Source organism: Dromiciops gliroides, chromosome 2 (assembly GCF_019393635.1).
Source record: "Dromiciops gliroides isolate mDroGli1 chromosome 2, mDroGli1.pri, whole genome shotgun sequence".
NCBI lineage: Eukaryota > Metazoa > Chordata > Mammalia > Microbiotheria > Microbiotheriidae > Dromiciops > Dromiciops gliroides.
The window spans coordinates 573806442-573814935 of NC_057862.1; the positions used below are offsets into that span (position 1 = coordinate 573806442).

General features: G+C 35.1%; 1 pseudogene; it reads right to left on the reverse strand.

Annotated features, from left to right (window-relative positions):
- Positions 1–6161: 6161 nt before the first annotated feature.
- LOC122739318 lies at positions 6162–7970 on the reverse strand (annotated as a pseudogene).
- Positions 7971–8494: the final 524 nt, after the last annotated feature.

Here is an 8494-nt window from a genome sequence, read left to right on the forward strand (position 1 = left end):
TACATATAAGATACATACACAGTGTATATGGAAGTTAATCTCAGCAGTGAAGGCACTGGGGAACTATGAAAGGTCTACTTACAGAAGTTGGATTTCAGCAGAATCTTGAAGGAAACCAGGGAAACTAGGAGGAAAAAATTGGGATGGAGAATGTTTGGGGCATAGGGGATGGTCAGTGAAAAGGCATGGATGTGGTACATAGTGTTGTGTATGAGGAATAGAACGTTTGCCACTCTGGCTACATCATAGATCATGTGAAGAAAAATCTTTAAATGCTGGAGGTAATATGGAGCCACTGGAGTTTATTGACTGGTAATGGTGAAGGGGTGGTAGAGTCAGACCTGTGTTTTATGAAAATAACTTTAGCAGTTGAGTGGAGGATGTGTTAGAATGGGGAGAGAGACATAAGGCAGGGATACAAATTACGAAATCTATATGAAATTAAAAATTTCAGAAGGTGATGAGGGCCTGAAAAAAGTTTGTGATTGTGAAAGTGAATTGTGTGTGTATGTGAAATGATGTGTGCATCTATGCATCTATGCATTTATGTATCTATCTACTATACTCACCACACCACAACACATGCATACATATATGCATATATTTGTAGAGAGAAAAGACAAAATATGCTAATGAATTGGACTGAAGGACTAAGAGTAAGGAATCTTGGATAACACTGTGATTATGAGCCTGGGTGACTGAAAGTTGGTGGTGTTCTCTACAGTAATAGGAAAATGGTAAGAGGGGAGATTATTTTGGAAAATACAATGAGTTCTGTCTTTTATATCTTGAGTTTGAGATGCTTTTGGGACATCTATTTCAAAATTTCCAAAAAGAAGTTGGTGATGTAGACCTGGAACTCAGGATAGAGACAAAGGTTGGATATAAAGATCTGACAATCATTTGCATATATAATTGAACCCACATGGGAGTTGATGAGATTTAAATTTGGGACAGTATAGAAGGAAAAGAGTAGAAGTTCCAAGATAAAATTTTGGAGGACACATACAGTTAGTGGGCATGACATGGATGAATGTCTAGCAAAAGATACTGAGAGTACAGGGTCAGAGAGGTAGGGGTAGAACCAAGGGAAAACTGCGTCATTAAAACCTATAGAGAAGAACATATTGAGGAGGAAAAGGTGGTAAATAGTGTCAAACTGATAATTTTGGAGAGAGCATTTCAGTTGTATGATGAGGTTGCAAACCAGGTTAAAGAACATTTGAAGAGTGAAAAGAGGAGGATATAAAGACTCTAATTGTAGATAGTTTCTTTTTTCTTAAAGAGTTAAGAAGGGGAGGAGATTATAAGTCAGTAGTTATAGGATATAGTGAGGAGTTTTTTAAAGGCTGAGGGAGCCTTGGGAATGTTTATATGCCACAAAGAATAGGCTATTAAATGAGGAAAGATTGAAGATGATATGAGAGAGAAGGAGGGAGAGAGGAAGAAAGGGAGAGACACACACACCCAGAGACAGAGAGACAGAGAGACAGAGAGGATGATGGTGGAGGCAAGCTATTATGAAAGACAGGAGAATATGGGATCAGGGGTACGTGTAGAGGAGTGACTTCATCATCTGATACAGAAATAAAGGAGGAGACAGTAAGTGAATATGTCTGAACACTGTGAGATGAGGGGCAGGGGAAAAGAGGTAAGTCTAAAACAGATTACACGTTGTCAAATCTGAACTTTGAAATCCTCCCCCCATTCACCTCCATAGCTCCTACTCATTTGCTGCTGAATGGTACTGGAGGAAATTGCAAAACCATGTTGACTGGGTCCAGTATAAGTTAAGGCTAACTAATCTCAATTGAGCCCTCAATACAACAATGTGATCCTTTTCCTCCTTCTTCTCTATTTAAGTCCCTATCTCATTCACCACAGTAGGTGTTCCATTTCTCATTCCTCATTTCTCTCTTGGTTAACCTACTCTTGGACTTCCCTTACTTCTCTACCATGCTACAGGAAGTTCATTATTGGAAAAGCCTCAGCAACCAGACTCCCCTCCTCTTCTTGGTTTCTTTTTGTATGTTATTTTCCCCAATTAGATCATAAGCTCTGTGAGGACAAGGACTGTGTATTTTTTTCATATTTGTATCCCCAGTGCTTAGCAAAGTGCTTAGCACATAAATGGTGTTTAATAAATGTTTATTAACAACTGACCATTCTAAATCATTCTTTTCTGCACAGTTCTCCCATGTTACTTCTTTTCTCCACTTGCTCAACTGAGGATCTTGTCACATTCTTCAGTGAAAAAATGAAGACCTTTCCCTGAGAATTCTCTCTTCTTTCCCCCTCCTTATCTCACATCCTTCTGAAATTTTTCCATGCTATCTTGTCCTTTATTCCAGTCTCTGATGATAAACATATACATGTTTCATTGAGCTGATCTTCTCTCTCTGTATCCGACAGATTGTTTGACCATCATCCCCACTCTTTTGCTAATCTTTAATCTCTCTGCATCTACTGGCTCCTTCCCCACTGCCTAAAAACACTGCCAACTCTCCTCTGGATTTAAAACCAAATCAAACCAAAACTCTCTTCACTAGATCTTATTATGCCTACCAGTTTGTGCCAGAGGAAACCGAATCTGCCCTCTCCAAAGTTGTCAACAGTCTCATAATTGGCAAATCTTATAGCCCTTTTTGATCTTTATCCTTCTCTGCAGCATTTGATATTTTGATCACTCTCTCTTCTTTCCTCCCCTCCCCTTACCTCCCCTCTCTTTCCTTCCCTTCCCCTTCCCTCCCCTCCACTCCACTCCCTTCCCCTCCTGTCCCCTCCCCTCTCCTCTCCTCTCCTCTCCTGTCTCATCTCCTCTCTCTTCTCCTCTCTTCTCTATATTGTTCTGGAGAAACAGATACAAAACCAAAAAAATTAAAATAGTCCCTGCCCTCAAGGAGCTTACTGTAATTTTATAACCAGATTTAACTTTTGGAAATGCTAGAATGATATAGAATTTTTCTACATAGGCATCTGTAGAAAAAAAATTATTCTTGATTTTTTGTATAGTCATAGACACCGTAGTCCAAATGAGTATAATTTTCCCTTTTGTCCTGATGACCTGAATAGACCACTTACTAATATGTTAGAATGAAGAAACATAACCACCATGAACTACTGGGCTGACTAACATTTAACCACAGTACCACATGTAATGAGTAACTCTGGTGTTATAAGTTTTGAGCCAATCCAATGTGTTTTATGACAATAATTTTCAAAGAAAACACACATTTGAGTAATATTTAGTCTAGCTGCTAAAAGTAGCTCTAATACCACTTTGTGGGAATTTGCTGTACTTTCCAAATAGTAAAAAGAAAGGATTTCATAGAAATGCACAGTTAGAAGGGTCCTCAAAGGTCATCTAGTCCAACTCATAATTGAATGACAATCCCTTCTACACAAGTCCCAAAAAGTGGTCATCCTGTCTTTGCATGAATTCACATAGAGTGCCCACTACATCTCAAGATGGCTATTTCCACTTTTGACTAGCTCTAATTGGTAAGAAGCTTTTCCTTACATGAAGCCTAAATATGCATCTTTACATCTTCCATTCATTACTTACAACATGAAAAGAATTTGTAATAGAATTTCTTTTTAGTGGAAAAAAATGAGGACAGGACTAAGAAGAGCTCTAAACCCTCTTCCACAGGAAAGCCCTTGGAAAAATTGAAGATTTCTAACATATCCCACCTGAATGATCTCTTCTCCAGCCTAAATATCTTCAATTCCTTCAACCAATCTTCATATGTCATGATCTTAGAACCAATTTGAGTGTGCACATTTTCTGTTTTATGTCTTTCCTCAATGGGGAGTTGAGAGGTAAATAATGTACTTTAAGGATAGATGTAGTAAGACAAGGAACGTTGACTAATTGTCTGCTACCTACTGTTTGACCATGGCAGAGTAAAATGGAATTATCATCTCCTTAGAAATAGAATGATAGGGCCATTGATTTAGATCTAGAAAGGATATTAGAGATCATCTAATCCTATTATCTAGAGAAGTAACAAAGGACCAAGAAAATTAAGTGACTTGTCCAAAGTCATATAAGGAATAAATGGTAGAGACAGTATTCAAGCTGAGGTCATCTGATTTAGAATCCAACACTCTTTTCTTGGTGTTGTCATAGACCCTATGATACTAAGAATGTTGTCTTGTATCACATTATATATTTTGACTGCTATCATTCATACTGTTTACTCATAACTGAGTAAACTCAGTTCCTCATTATAGTCCACTATGTACCCCAGGACTTTTTCAGATGAACTACTTTCTATTCACACCTTCTCTATTTTGTAATAATATAAAAAAAAGTTGACTTTTTGACTACATGTTGATCTCTATTAAATTTCATCTTATTAGTACTGGTCCAAAGGTCTAGCATGCCAGGATCTTTTCAGATCCTGCTTCTCTATCATTCCTGGATTTGTGTTATCCCTAAATTTGATGTTTGCATTCTGTTTGCATGGTTTAATTTTAGAGTAAGTATATGGATGCTTGCTACGTATTGATTCAGTTTCAGTATAATTCTAAATTTGTTTCTTATTAATTTAAAATTCTTGAAACCACCCATGATCTTATAATATTCCAGTGTTCAGAACTATTAATCTATTAGCCAAAGCAAAAAAAAAATTAAGTAAAAGTAAAAGAGAAAATGACCAAGTCAATGGAATTCCTGTAATATAAGGGTAATTCTCAGGGACCAGGGGAAAGGTTTTATTTCTAAATTGAAGTGTTGTGATTATTGTTGCCCTAACCAGAACAATCTGAGAATTATAAGTGGATATAAAGAGAAAGTTCTTTGAAGCACCTATTTCCCTAGTTTGCCTCTGTGTATAGATTCACAGTCTTCTATCTTTCAGCAGAATCATTTTTGTTCCTTTCCCTTATCTATGAAATAGAATCGGATCAAATGACTTCTAAGGTTCATTCCAGTTCTAAATCAAAAGTCTTATGATTCTAAGAAGAGTAGAAATTATGGTAATAACTGGTATTGATCTAGCCCTTACAATTTACAAAGCACTTCCTCACTAGAATCACATGGTAACCCACTGTGGTAAGTCATATAATTATTATCATCCTTATTTAAATGAGAAGTAAAATGATTTGTTCAATGTACAAATCACACAGCTATTAAGAAAGAAACATGATACTGAAACCCAATTTTTTTGGCTTCAATTCAAGGATCTTTCTATTACATCAAGCTCCCTTTTAAGAATTTCAGTGTGGGGCAGCTAGGTGGCACAGCGGATAGAGCACTGGCCCTGAAGTAAGGAGGACCTGAATTCAAATCTGACCTCAGACACTTAACACTTACTAGATGTGTGACCTTAGGCAAGTCACTTAACCCCTATTGCCTCACCAAAAAAAAAAAAAAAAGAATTTCAGTGGCAGTCAAGAAAGATGACACAAATTATGGAAGCAGTATGTTCATACAGCTAGTAAGTGTCTGAGGTCAGATTTGAACTCAGGAAGATGAGTCTTTCAGGCTCTCAGCCTAGTGCTCTATCCACAGTACTGCCTAGCTGCCCCATATGCATACATGTGTGTGTATATGTATATATACATACACACACATACATATATACACACATATATATATACACACATGCATGTAAAACAATATTTCTTGAAAACACAAGTATGAACCTTCAAATCTTTAGGAATATTTAGAGATATTTAAGAGGCAAAGATTCCTTAGAGAAAAGTCAGTAGTCTTTATCATGTGCATTTTGTGTTATAATTTTTATTCCTTTTTTTCTTTAAAGGAGTGTTAATAAAGGACACTCAAGTTTGACTAATGTTGCAATGAATATCTAGAAAATACTATAATGGACAGTAAAAATCAGTGCTTATTCAAGAACTCATTTCCATGTTTAGAAAATTCCTTTAAAACAGATAAATCTTCCCTTTTCTTTTTCAACTATTGCTAAAAGTGTCTTTTTGAACTATGACAGTTCACCTAAAAGAGTTAATATAAGCTGTAGATACACCTCAAGTCCAACAGTTGCTATCTGAATTTTAAAGATAATAATTATGTTTTAGGTCATGAAATTAGTATTTCATGATGAGTATTAAAGAAGATGATTGAATATTTAAGGATGCAACTGCATTCTTCCAAGTAAAATAAGGAGTGATTTTAGCATTTAAGCAGAGCTTTAGACTGGAAGAAATTTCAGCGATTTGTCAAATCTCTTCTTTAATTTCAGAAATTCTGTGGATTTAAAGATTTCACAAACAAATTTCAATGTTTTAGCTCCAGAAATCAAATGCCTTATTGAACTTTCTGCACTGCTTATTACAACTTGTAGATTTTGGAAGGCAACATGTCTGTTTTGTTTAACCACTGTCAAATTAACACATTGACTAGATTGAGAGGCTCCATTGTCTCTCTTATAGTTAGTAAACTGAGCCTGGAGTATATGTATTCCCTGCTTCAGTTTAAAAAATAACAATATTTTATTTTTTTCTTCAATTACATGTTAAAACAATTTTTAACATTTGTATTTTTTAAAGTTTTGAGTTCCAAATTTTATCCCACCCTTCTCTTCCCCTTTCCTAAGTCAGTAAGCTATCTGATATAGGTTATACATGTACATTCATGTGAAACATTTATTATTAGTCATTTTATACAAGAAAACTCAAACAAAATTAAAAAAATAGAAAGGAAGGAAGAAAGGAAAAAGAGTGAAAAATCATTTGCTTCAGTCTGTATAAAGGCAATGTTAATTATTTCCCTGGAGGCAGATAGCATGTTTCATCATGAATCCTTCAGGATTGTCTTGAATCATTTTATTGCTGAGAATAGCTAAGTCATTCACAGTTCTTCATCATACAATTGCTGTTACTGTGTATGTTCTCATTGGTTCTGCTCACTTCACTTTGCTGATTCAGTTCCTGTAAGTCTTTCCAGATTTTTCTGAAATCATCCTTCTTGTCATTTCATATAACACAACAATATTCCATCATAATCATATACTACAGCTTGTTTGGCCATTCCCAAATTAATGGTCATTCCCACAATTTCCAATTCTTAACCACCACAAAAAGAGCTACTATAAAGATTTTTGCACAAATAGGTCCTCGTCCCCCCCTTTTTTTCTTAAATCTCCCTGGGATACAGACTTAGCAGTGGTATTGCTGGATCAAAGCCCTTTGCCATAGTTCCAAATTGTTCTCTAGAATGGTTAGATCTATTAACACCTCCACTAATAGTGTGTTAGTCCTGCTTCAATTTTGTGACTTGATTTTCTGTCTTCATAGCATGCTTAGTCATCAACTAGAGATTCTGTCCTGCTTGTACCACCAATGTAAGGTCATGACAATTGCTTTCTTCTTTTATCATTTGTGCTTCTAATTTCCATTCAAGTATTCTCAATTTTTCTGTTTGAAATTCAGAGAAGTTTTGACTGTCATTAATTTTTTTTTCTTAGCTTGAAATTTTCTTCTTTAAGTTCTTTATAGCTTATCTGTAGTGGCAAAAAATGCATGCATCCTAAGGATTCCTCCTAAGCAGGAAATTGTGTTGTTTGTTTGAGTTGTAGGAGAAATACATGGGTCACTATTATTTAAGGTCCACATAGCAAAAGATTCAATGCCTGCCAGTTCAGATGGATTAGAAAAAAAAGGAAACATGCACTAAATGGTGATGTGCTAGTAGCAACTCTGGAAGCATGAGTTTGTTCCATAGCACATGGCTGTTAAGTCCCAGTCCAGTCATCATCTTCATCCAACAAGTCTTCAGCACCAGTTGCATCTTGTTTAAAAAAAAAAAAAGGTTCCTCATAGTCTAGACCATATCCTACAGGATTAGAAGTCAGGGAATTATTTTCAAGTTGTAATGTATGTCTTGTAGATTCCTTAGCATAAATTCTAATTTTAGTTGCCTCCTCTTTAGATAGGCCAGAGATTTTGGTTTTCTGAACTTCTTTAAAGGAAAATGGATTTACCTTATTCAGATCTTCAAGGAAGCACCGAATTGAAGGGAGTAGTAATAGGGAGAGAAAATATTTTTTGTTAGTTGAATTAAATTAAAAGTAAGAGATAATACTGTAGATATAGCTTTACATTTAGGAAGTTTCTCTAAATATATATGTATCTATTTTCTTTTATCTTGACCCAGGTTTTTTTTCAGCTCATTTTATGAATTAAATGTTAACTCAGCTACATAAAATATTTTAGAGATGTATCTTACTATGTTTCCGCCTTGGATTTCAGGAAAATCTTAAAATATAGTTCATCACAAGGAAACAATGAAATATTAAAGTCAATAAAACAACAAATAATAGAAACAATTAATTCTAATTTTAAAGACAATAATGAGATAACATACCTGGTTTGCAATTTAAAAAAGTTCTCAAAGGAAAATTATATACATAAGACATACATTAATACAATAGAAAAATAATTAATGAACTGAATATAGAGTAAAAAATTAGAAAGACAATTTTCAACCCAAAATAGGCAAGAAGAGGACATCTTAAATATTAGA